The sequence below is a fragment of the Hylobates moloch genome, unplaced genomic scaffold (genome assembly GCF_009828535.3).
Source record: "Hylobates moloch isolate HMO894 unplaced genomic scaffold, HMol_V3 SCAFFOLD_15, whole genome shotgun sequence".
Lineage (NCBI taxonomy): Eukaryota > Metazoa > Chordata > Mammalia > Primates > Hylobatidae > Hylobates > Hylobates moloch.
The window spans coordinates 23,309,271-23,321,803 of record NW_026652290.1 but is presented as its reverse complement, the minus strand read 5'-3'; the positions used below and the strand labels follow the sequence as shown (position 1 = coordinate 23,321,803).

At 36.7% G+C, this 12,533-nt stretch overlaps 1 protein-coding gene across 17 annotated transcripts in view; it reads right to left on the bottom strand.

Moving 5' to 3' along the window:
- The window catches only part of CTNNA2 (catenin alpha 2), a 1,201,677-nt gene that overhangs the window by 16,220 nt on the left and 1,172,924 nt on the right, over nucleotides 1-12,533 (bottom strand). Inside the window, exon 19 of one of the 17 annotated variants that reach the window (XR_009210118.1) lies at nucleotides 310-439. The exons of the other annotated variants lie outside the window; for them this stretch is intronic. The gene's annotated coding sequence lies outside the window, so the exon portion shown is untranslated. The remainder of the gene's footprint in view (nucleotides 1-309; nucleotides 440-12,533) is intronic. 17 annotated transcript variants of the gene reach the window in all.

The window sequence follows — 12,533 nt, the reverse complement described above, 5'->3', positions numbered from 1 at the left end:
ATTCCCTGTATTTCTTGTTCAACCACTAGTCTACAGAGCACGCAGATACTAGCACCATCCTTACACTGCACAAAGCACAAGATAATACATTAGAGAAACTGGCTCTAAGTCTTGGCTGTCCCACTTACTGGCCGTGAAAGTTTGGACACTCTGTAATCTCTTTGAGTTTCTAGTTTTTCAACTGTAAAAGGGGGTTAATAACAATATACTTTTGTGAGTTATTCTGAGGTCCAAGTGAGAAAATAAAATACTTGTGAAATTTTAGAGAAGTCTGTGACTATGAAAGATTATTACATCACTTCTGGGTACCTTTGGGAAGTTCTTTTGGGATCTTCATTTTAATTTATTAGAACTCCTGGTGCCTCAGTCCCAGGGTCTTGGCTCCACAGGAGAGGGTATTTCAACAGATGACCAGCATAGCATGAGGGCATGATAAGCCCTAGCAAAACAAGAGAAAAGTACTTCTAAAAGAAGTTTTCTTCTTCTACCTGAAGTACTCGTGGGGTAGCCTAGTTACTATCTTTTTTTTTTTTCAATTACAGAGAATGGTCAGGAAATACAGTTTCCAAACTATGGAACACAGGAAACATGCTTGGGGCCCTTAAATTTGGCTTTGGAGTGCAGCACAAAAAGACAAAGAAATTCAACCAAAAAATGAAGGTAGACCATTCTTACAACAGGAGCTGTCAGCTCATTGATGAGCCTGTCCTTGGTGATTCCACCTTAAATCTGGTTGTCATTTATTCTGGAATCAAATCATTAGTTACTTATTTACTGCTTTGTCCTCCAAGACTTTGTGTGTGTGGTGTGTGTGTGGTCATGTTGCCATAGCTAGATTTCTGGGTCTTTATGAATAAGTATCTTCTTGCCCCCTTTACTGGTATGCTGGTATGTTCTCCACTAAGGCTAGAACCACATAAACCATACTGGAATTCGCTGTACAAATGGGGATTATGGATGGTCTGTTCTGTGAAGGATTCTCTTATGTTTGCTTGGTGCAGGCTGCCCCTGAACATCAATTATTTATCAGTTGGCTGGTCTTATGCATCAATTTAATAATCAATAAAAGTTGATTAGCACTTATCTATTGGTTAATATACTTTTTTTCCAGATTCAAAACATATTGAACCTCCCAACCAATTAGATCTCTCCTATATGCTACTATCACTTAATTCTCACCAAAAAAAAAAAAGTACTACATCACTTTAGGCACATCATTCTGCAGATAGGAAACTGAGGCTTAGGGAGGAAGAACTTGCTAGCTAATAGACAATTACCAGGGATTCAAGCGCATGACCTCTGTCCTCAGGTATAGCGCATTTATCAATATACCACAGTTCCAACTGCCTTTAAATAAAAGATGAAATAAAGGGCATTTAAGGTGGTTCTCCTAATAAGCCAGGATACTTCTCCATATAGGTGCCTGCCAGGGCTTGGCCTAATTGGAACCTTCCAGTCTGTTTCTCCTGGAGTGAATGTACTTCAGGAAAATTCAGCAAAAGCACCAAAGGGTTCCCTTCAATCTAAAACTGGAAATATCATCTCTTTGGTCCAACAAAGAACCTCCATGGATGGACAACATATTGTCTGCTCCCTTGCAATGAGGCTGAGTTATACAAGAAACTTTCAAAACAACAGATTAAAGGAAATCGAATCCTCAGAGGACTGGAAATGCATAATAGTGTTGCTAAAAAAAAATAATAAGAAAAAATTAGTGGTTTCTTTGAAAGAAAGCCTCAAGTTCATGAAATTGGAAAACTTCTTTGAAAAAAAGGTACTACCTTTAACTTCCAATAAGATGACAACTTTTAACCAAGGAACAAAGATAAACATTAAAGGGCTGGAGATGGTATGATACAGTATCTTGTACCTACTAAAAATCATGCTTAATATTAAGATGAAAGTTTCCTCATGGCACAATTGCTGTCTTACAGTCCCTGTGAATCTAGCCTTTGACAAAGTTAAATCACCTCCATAGTTATTACAAGATGTAAAGGTTGCATCATTATTCCTTTACCTGATACATTAAAAAATGCCAGGAAAAATTCTACAATTATACTACAGGTATATCTTTGAAAGAAAGCATGATTTCTGTTATATCTGAAGTCACTGCCTGTTACAGTTCTCCAATTTTCTTTTAAAAAACGAATGCTAAGCCATGCAACTTCTTCAGCTTCTCCCTACAACTTGCTTGGTTTTAAGGGCTCACCCAGCAGTAATTTCAACATTGCAGAGTTACTCATCATCATAATATATATTTAACAAACACAGAAGCAATTTGAATGTCAAAGGGATCCTTGGCCTTATGTTCTTAACATTATTAAAACGATTATTTTAACTATCACTTTAGTTTTTTTATTTTTTAAAATGTAGTTACTCATTCTCTCACCACGTAAAAATTATATTTTAACTAATTTTTATTTTTTTATTTTTGAGATGGAGTCTTGCTCTGTCGCCAGGCTGGAGTGCAATGGCACAATCTCGGCTCACTGCAACCTCCACCTCTAGGGTTCAAGTGATTCTCCTGCCTCAGTCTCCCAAGTAGGTGGGATTACAGGCGTGCGCCACCACGCCCAGCTAATTTTTGTATTTTTAGTAGAGACGGGGTTTTACCATGTTGGCCAGTATGGTCTCGATCTCTTAACTTTGTGATCCGCCCACCTTGGCCTCCCAAAGTGCTGGGATTACAGGCATGAGTGAAAATTCTAAAATGTACAGAGAGACTAGGTAAATATGTAATGATATATGAAAAGGTTTTCTAAAAAAGTGGTATGAAAACAATTGTTTTAACTTCAATAGTCTTGTTTGTAAAAAGTAAGAAGTGGAAGCCATTTTACCCTGTTTAAACTTTTATTTCAGACAACATTTTCACTGAAACCCTTAATTACCGTTGGGAATAGAAATACATAAGCTCTAAGACAGGAAGATTTGGGGATAACCAGGCAGAGGTAGATCTAGACCTTTGTGCTTTGTAGGAAGGTTATGTCTAGAGGATTACTGTGGTGGGCTCTCAGGGGCCTGACTTTTAGAGAAGTGTACCTCCACCCACCGACACCTGACTGGAAACGAGGTTGGCAGATAAATCTGGAACTATCTTATCTGCCATCTTCCACCCATCCAGAGGGAAGACCTGAAAGTCTCTCCTAGGTGAAAGGTCAAGATTTCAACCAGTCCTATAGTTCTCATCTAGGGGTAATTTTGCCACCCACTCCAGGATACGTTCAGCTAAGTTTGGAGATGTTTGTGATTATCACTACTGGAGAAGAAAAGTTGCTACAGGCATCTAGTTGGGAGAAGCCAAAGATGTTCTTAAACATCCTACAGTGGATAACTACAACAAGCTCCCTATAGTAAAGAATTATCCAAACTACGCTAGACTGAACCAGCCTAAGGAAGCAAAACCAGTTTTCCTAGAAAAGGAACTAGGAAAGGGATTAAACTGTCTGGAGAAATTCTCACTATAGCCTATAGGTTACTCTTTCCTCTACTTCCTAGACCAGTGTTTTTTAAAATTGTGATCCATGAATCATCTGTATAAGAAACATTTAGGAATAAAATACAGATTCCTGATCCCTTTTCAGAGCTGAGTTTCAGAACTGTGGATTTCAGGAATCTCCATTTGGTTGGCTATCCATGTGATTCATTTACAGAGTGAAAAGTGACAATCATATTTCACTTCTATTGAGGTTATTCCTTTCTGTATTTTCAACTATCCCCTCTCTGTCAGTGATTCCTCAAGGACTCCCAGTGACAAAAGAATGCAGTCTTGATGATAGCAGAGACCTTGACTGGTTGGTTGCTCACTGCTGTTCTGTCCAGCACCTTGCTTGGGGTAGACATAATATAAGAACCGGAGGGCACCAACATTATCCAAAAGACTATATAGTCTTTTGTGGGGAGAGAAGATAAAAAATACCTACTCATTTATTTAGTACACCTACATTCTGGACCCTGTGCTAAATGTATGGTACACATCAATACCATTAATCCTAACAATAACTCAATGAAGTAGATACTAATATCATTTTCACTTTGCAGCTGAGAAAATGGGGCTCAGAGAGGTGAGGCAACTTGCTCAGGTCATATAGCCAGGTATTGAAAGTCAGCACTCAGTTCTTGTTCCACTCAATGGAGGGCATACACTTGCAAGAACTGTACCCCAAGCCTAACTCTTCCCAGTGCTTTTCAGATTCCTCATATGATGGAGATCATCATGCCACTCAAAGCCTTCACTGGCAGCTTCTATCTGCCAGTATAATTCAGCAAGGGAAGGCTACTGGGAAACAAAGCCCTCCACCTCCCAGAAAAGCTGGTATGCTGTAGGCAGGAGTTACCTATCTTAATTCCCTCAAAAACATAGAAAAAAAGCCCTTTAAACTGTTTGCAGAACAACTAAATACGAGTATTGAGTTTCAAAAAACTACAAAGAATAGGTTTTGTATATGGTGTAAGGAAGGGATCCAATTTCAGCTTTCTGCATATGGTTAGCCAGTTTTCCCAACACCATTTATAAATGGTGTTGGGAAAACTGGTTGTAGATGTGTGGTGTTATTTCTGAGGCCTCTGTTCTGTTCCATTGATCTGTATCTCTGGGTTTGGTACCAGTACCAGTACCATGCTGTTTTTGTTACTGTAGCCTTGTAGTATAGTTTGAAGTCAGATAACGTGATGCCTCCAGCTTTGTTCTTTTGGCTTAGGATTGTCTTGGCTATGTGCTCTTTTCTGGTTCCACATGAAATTTAAAGTTTTTTTTTTTTTTCCAATTCTGTGAAGAAAGTAAATGGTAGCTTGATAGGGATAGCATTGAATCTATAAATTACCTTGGGCAGGATGGCCATTTTCACGATATTGATTCTTCCTATCCATGAGCATGGAATGTTTTTCCATTTGTTTGTGTCCTCTCTTGTTTCCTTGAGAAGTGGTTTGTAGTTCTCCTTGATGAGGTCTTTCATATCCCTTGCAAGTTGTATTCCTAGGTATTTTATTCTCTTTGTAGCAATTGTAAATGGGAGTTCACTCATGGTTTTGCTCTCTGTTTGCTATTGGTATATAGGAATGCTTGCAATTTTTGCACATTAATTTTGTACCCTGAGACTTTGCCGAAGTTGCTTATCAGGTTAAGGAGATTTGGGGCTGAGACGATGGAATAAAGACTTAAATGTGAGACTTAAAAACGATAAAAACCCTAGAAGAAAACCTAGGCAATACCATTCAGGACATAGGCATGGACAAAGACTTCATGACTAAAACACAAAAAGCAAAGGCAACAAAAGGCAAAATAGATAAATGGGATCTGATTAAACTAATGAGCTTCTGCACAGCAAAGGAAACTATCATCAGAGTGAACATGCAACCTACAGAATGGGAGAAAATATCTGCAATCTATCCATCTGACAAAGGGCTAATATTCGGAATCTACAAAGAACTTAAATTTACAAGAAAAAAAACTCACCAAAAAGTGGGCAAAGGATATGAACAGACACTTGTCAAAAGAAGACATTTATGCAGGCAACAAACATATGAAATAATGCTCATCATCACTGATCATTAGAGAAATGCAAATCAAAGCCACAGTGAGATACCATCTCACACCAGTTAGAATGGCGATCATTAAAAAGTCAAGAAACAACAGATGCTGGAGAGGATGTGGAGAAATAGGAACGCTTTTACACTGGTGGTAGGACTGTAAACTAGTTCAACCATTGTGGAAGACAGTGTGGTGATTCTTCAAGGATCTAGAACTAGAAATACCATTTGACCCAGCTATCCCATTACTGGGTAAATGCCCAAAGGATTATAAATCATTCTACTATAAAGACACACACACATGTATGTTTATTGCGACACGGTTCACAATAGCAAAGACTTGGAACCAACCCAAATGCCCATCAATGATAGACTGGATTAAGAAAATGTGGCACATATACACCATGGAATACTATGCAGCCTTAAAAAAGATGAGTTCATGTCCTTTATATGGACATGGATGAAGCTGGAAAGCATCATTCTCAGCAAACTAACACAAGAACAGAAAACCAAACACCGCATGTTCTCACTCATAAGTGGGAGTTGAACAATGAGAACACATGGACACAGAGAAGGGAACATCACACACTGGGGCCTGTCAGGGGGTAGGGGGCTGGGGGAGGGATAGCATTAGGAGAAATACCTAAAGTAGACTACAGGTTGATGGGTGCAGCAAACCACCATGGCATATGTATACTTATGTAACAAACCTGCACGTTCTGCACATGTACCCCAGAACTTAAAGTATAATAATTTAAAAAAAGAATAGATTTTGATTTCCATTCCCCAAATTCTTGCTTACTTTGAATCAAATCTTATAAGGTTAATTTAATTCTTATTCTTAGCATCCTGTCATGGTTGCTCATCTAATATTCATTTGCCCTTCTCTTTATTTAGTGGCATCTCAATTTTAATCAGAGCAGCAATGTGCCTAGCTAAAACATTGTGTTTACCAGTCTCTCTTGCAGCAAACCATATGTATGGTGATGAAGGTAGAAACTGAAGAAGGGCAGAGGGGTGGAAGTTTCTAGGAAGCCTCCTTAGAGGGTACTAGCATAGCTAGGAAGCACCTGGTTTAACCCTCTCACTTCTTCCTACATGAAAATTGGAAAGATGGAACACTAGCAGTAATCTTAGACCAAAAGATGAGCTTGAGAATAGATGAGCCATAAAGTTAGGAGGTGTCAAAGTCCTTGATGACTCTGTGTTCACTCTACTCTCCCTGAACTACAGACAGATGTATTCCATGTGAGAGAGAAATAACTCTATTTGCATGTTTCATCATTTGTAGTTGAATCTATATACAAATTTTTAATACAATAGTGGGCATTAAATATTTAGTAGAGTTAATTTAAAATATTTCATATTTAAATATAATTATATAACAATTTATATGTCATAACCTTTGCATAAGGGGGCAAATGAAATCAACCATGTTACTTTTAAATTTCTTTTTACAATAAATTACTAATTTGATTCATTCAGCTTTTTGGGAAAAAATTCTGTAGGTTTCCATGGCATAATCTTTTCTTAAAAAAGGTTTAATATATCTGAAAATTTAACAGACTAAATTATAAAGAAATTAAGTTAACTAGAAAAATAGTTGCATTAATTACTTGATTTTTGGCCCCAAATCCTAGTTAAACAGTGCATTTTGAAATCTAGCATTTGAAGTCAAATGCTTTCATATAGAAATAAATGCATGAAAGTATGAATGACTGATAGACTTCAAAATCAATTATTGGGATTTTTTTGGGTGTGATAACTCACTACAATGGAAGAAGGGATGGTAAAGAAGCTAATGTGTTAAGCATAGATTATGTGTTTATTATGCAGGGAATCGGGAAAAAAAAAAGAACATTCAAACAGATTCCCTATTATAACTAGCTTACAGACTAGTTGAGAGAAACATAATGGCATTAAAGTGTCATACAAGGAATGACAGAAAGAGTACACCATGCTGTTAGAGAATATCAAAGAAGTCTTCCTGAAGCACTACTGTGTACCAAACACTGACTTTGTGACCTCCAGGAAGTTTCTGAAATCCTCTGAACCTCATTATTCTAATATTTTCAATGGGGATGATAGTATTTCCTCCAGAGCACAATTGAAAAAACATACTTCATAGTGCATTTTAAATGCTTCGTACAATGCCTGGCACATACTACTCCTTCAGTTTATGTTAATATAACTGTTGATATTTTGATATTTACCATCGGCAATTATCCCTCTGAGTAGCTATCGCTATTTTAATAAAAAGCAAAAGCCCAGGGAGATTAAGAATGTTGCCCAGTTTCATCAATTATAAAAGAGAGAGTTGATTTCCAAATTCACACCTAATAGCAATATCGCTGTTATAATTTTAACATTATTTAACTTATATTCTTCAGATCTATAACAATCAAAACCACATAGCTATTGCTGTTCTCTGATTGGCATTTATTTAGGTAAAAGAATAGGCCTTGAGGTAAATAATTTTGCCTGGAACATCTTTTTAGAACCACCCAAGGTTGTATTTGCTTTAGTTGGTGTAAACTACCATTCCTGATTCAAGAAGAGCCACAGATCATTGGCAAGAGATATCTGTAAGAACTAAAAGTAACTACATATATCTATATCTAGATACCTAGATATAGATATATATATCCTTAGGTCAACCTTAGTTTGTTCAGTTAATGGCAGGCACTGCCTCCTACCAGTCAACTGATTCTAGAAAGTGACAGTATGTATACCAAGAGAAGACACTGAAATTAACAGCAGAAAACAAATAAAAATAGAGTTGCCCATCAATCCTCAACTTCCAAACAAAGCTATTCTCAAATAAAAAAAAATACAGAAGATACTGGCAATCCGGAAATGATATGCTGTATGCAAAGCAATTAGGGGGCTAAATTAGAATCAATCCTTGTTGCTGTGAATTAAGGCTCACTTTATTCTCGAGCAGGGCTCATTTCATGTCTCAGTAAATGTAAAATTCCTTTCTAGTATCTCCCGCTCCTTATGTCTTTTACTACTTCTCTAACTTTCTACACGGATTGATGAGTGTAGGATAACAGCTGTTGTTCACGAAAGAAAAAAACAACAACAAAGAATTTAGCACTTGCAAGTGACTATTGATTTAAACATATAGTTATATAATTAATATTTTCAACATAGACCATATAGGTCATATACTGCATGGGCATGAAAGTTCGGTTCTTCCAGTCATGATGAGAATGCTGATATACACATTTTTTTTTCCAAGGAAGTTCACTTAATTAAAGGAGTCAAATGGCCCTACAAAAGAATACAATCCCAAAACAAATGTTACTCTGGATTATTGCCCCTATCTCTTATCTTGGCACAACTTGGAAGATGTAGAACAACTCAGCTTCAATCTTCATTAACTCCTTGTATTGGAGCATGACAAAGAAAAATGAAGGATGGTCTCTTGAATGTTTACAGTTTCTTGTCTGACTTTCAAGGAGATTTAATTGCATCACTGATTATTTATATTTAATAACCACCTTTCTTAGTTCTCGTGCTTAACCACAATTTAAACCAATTTTCTTGAGAATATGCTTATATTACCCTAAACTCCTATTTTTCCCAAAATCTTTTAATAACATGATACTTTATTTTACTCTGAAACTGCTTCTAAGAACATAGAAACAGAATGAGTCAGTTCTACTGCCTTGCAGGGATTCTAAAACTTTGGTGTGAAAATGAATCACCTGTTGCGTGTTGGGGAGTGGGATGGGGTAGTTAATTACAGACTCCAAGAACATACTCCCTACCATTCCTGATTCAAGAAGTTCGCAACATGGCCCAGGATTCTGCAGTTTAGTAGTCTCCCCCAAACCCCTTGCTTAGCTGGCATGCAGATAATCCTGATCATTTTCAATGCTACTCATTAAAATCAGCATGGTCAGAAGAATTTCTTTGATGTCCAACACCAACCTCACATCTTTTACTTTTCTCCATCTTTCCAGCCCTCTCTGACATTTTCAGGTCCAGTTATCCTGGAATACTTATATACCTCAATGGTATGGATGTTTCATTTCTTTTCTGAGATATTCCTCCTTCTCCTTCTACCTGGAAAACTCCTATTCAGTTATGTGTGAAGGCTCAAAAAAAAATTACACCCCTTTATCCTTTTCTACAAAAATGGTCATAATATATATTTCTTTTAAAGTGATTATTATCATCATAGTTACTAGTTCATGTGCTTGTTTTCCATGCTAAGTCTATGAATCCATCATACATAGCATAGGGAATATCCCATATTACACACTCAATGAATTTGTTGAATTATAGCTGACTGATGCTTTATTTCTAAAATGACCTCCAGAGACACTTATGAGGAAGAAAGGAGAACAGTTGTCATCCGCATCATTTTTCTCTTGAAACAAACATAATTTAACTTCTGCTTGAACTTTTTTTTTTTTAAAGAAACTAGCGATAGGAGAGTATTTATTTCTTGCTTTGTTAAACTGCCTTTGATCATACTACTTCACCATCCCCAAACAGAAAAATTTAGCCTTTGAAAGTGATTTCCTGAGAAAACAAATTCTAGAAGCTAATTCTGATGTCACAAATTAGAAGCCATGTCACTGGGTGATCTAAACTGAGTCCTTGTTTACTTACTAAGTTCTTATAATCTGGTAAAGGGGCTAGGTAACAGAGCAGTTCTAATCGTGGAATTCCAGTCTTTTAGAATGGCCAAGGTAATAACTTGGAAGAGACTTGAATGGCAAGAAATACAAAAACAGTTTTCCCTACATGAGGCAAAATATCCACTGCAAATCTTCTGCGAATCTACAGCAACAGAGAGGCTTTCAAATGTAAATGTTCTTCATCAATGAGAATAAATCATACCCAAATCAATAACCTATTTCCAAGAGTATATGGGAAGGAGACTTGCATAATCATGTTCAGTTTCCTTAGTGTTAAAACCTTGTCAATATTGGCTGTTAAAGGGTGGAGAAACTGATGTTATTCTTGCTTAGTGCCCAAGGAAACTGCTTTATAAAGTCATCTTGGTTACATGGATTCTCATTAGCTGATGGACATTTCCATCACCATCTGACATTTCTAAATCTGTTAATGATATCCCCAAATGATGATCCCTTTCCACTTTTATCACAATACCAGAATATCTCCAAGCTAGAGTCTTCTCTTTCCTTCCTCTGCCTTTTATGTATTTCTCTTCCATAGTTGTGGCAGTGAGTGATCATGTGGAGTTTTGTGTAACTGACCAAATGCCTGCCTGATTATATCTTTATAGTTGCTCAGTTCACTCACTTGCTGCCTCCTCAATTCTTCCAAAGACATGTATCTCATCTAGTACAGTCAGCATACGATTTAGGGGGAAAGGGTTCAGAAAAAGTATGAGGTTCAACTATAAGCAATATATTTCGATTTTGACACATGTCATGTCTGAACACAAGATATATCTTCAGCTCCATTTACAATTCTGTGGTCTTGAAGACCTGGAACACTTCCCTGTCCTTTTTATATGCAATAATACAAAAATCTAAACCATTCTGCTCTCTGCTAGCTAAAAGTATCAGCTTTTTATAAGACTCCCCAGTGCAATCCAGCCCACCCAGGCCACAGGGATATTTATTTTGGCATTTACTGTATTCACTTCCAAGTTGGCACTTGGCACATGTACAGACTCCCCAAAGAGGTTGCACACTCCTCAAATGCAGGAGCAAGGCTTTACACTTTTTATCTCCCATAGTACATAGTTCCATACTCACCAATTCCCTACTTATCAACCCTTCCAAAACCACCTGGGATTTCCTGCAATATTACATAAGTAATTTTAAACTTTGAAGCCCCAGTAAGATCAGCTACATCTATTATCTAGTAAATGTTTTTTACATCCCCAATAATTAGAATAACACAAAGGTATGGAGTTAAAACATGAATTGGTCTTCCAAAATCAATATGTAGCTACCTATCATGGATTCTGCCTCTCTTCAGCTATCAATTTATATATAACTTTCTAAGTGGTTTAGATTTAGCAGATTAATCAAATGACATTGTCTATTTAAAAGAAATGGCTCAGTCACATATATTATTAACCAAATAGCACTATATCATATAGGCAGAACATTTTAAAACCTTGTTTAAACTGAATGTTTTTTCTGGATTTAATAATTGTATGTACAAAATAAAAACTGTATTTCATCAACTATTCAATCATTTTCCCATAAACCATTTCTTCAATAATATACCATAAAACCATAGATTTTTAGAGCAGGGATGCACTAGAATATCTCTTTTTGATCATCTACCATCATTTTATAGATGAGAAAAACTGAGGCCCGAGAGCTCTAAGTAATTTACTTTGAGTTACTTAACAAGTCAAGCACAGAGATAGAAGTAGCACACCAAGTGTTCAGACCCCAAATTAATGCAACCTCCACTCCATTTCACTGTCTCCTTTAGAGCACAATATATGTATGTATTTTAAAATTAAACTTTTAATACATACAAAATGAATTTAAAAAACACTGAACATCACTATAAATGAAACATGCACATGAAGATAAATAAGTGCATGCACAATGCATTCCATGATAGACTCTCTGAATTTGCACAAGCGCACAACACAACCGTTCTTAACTCACGAAGTTTAAAGATGATTGTGTCCCAAGGGTTTGAAAATATGAGCATTTCTTACCTGGCAGCTGTATGAGGGGTTGATAAAAGAAATTAAAAACTTGAGCTATGATTAGACATCAGATTTTTCTGTCACTGAAGGTTTGCTTCTACCTGGGTTTCAGGGGTCTAGTACTTTTAATGGAAGGTAGGTCAGAAACTTAAGAGGGATAAACCAACATATAAGACTCTGGCATTATTGTCCACATTGCAATATTAAGTTGCCTGCAGGTGGCTGTCATCAAAATCTTCCTATTGGCCAGTTACGGCCCTTCATTTCTTTATCAGGCCTGAAATCTTTACTGTTATAGTCACTTATTTAGGTTAGAAAACTTAGGTATCAAATAACTTCGAAA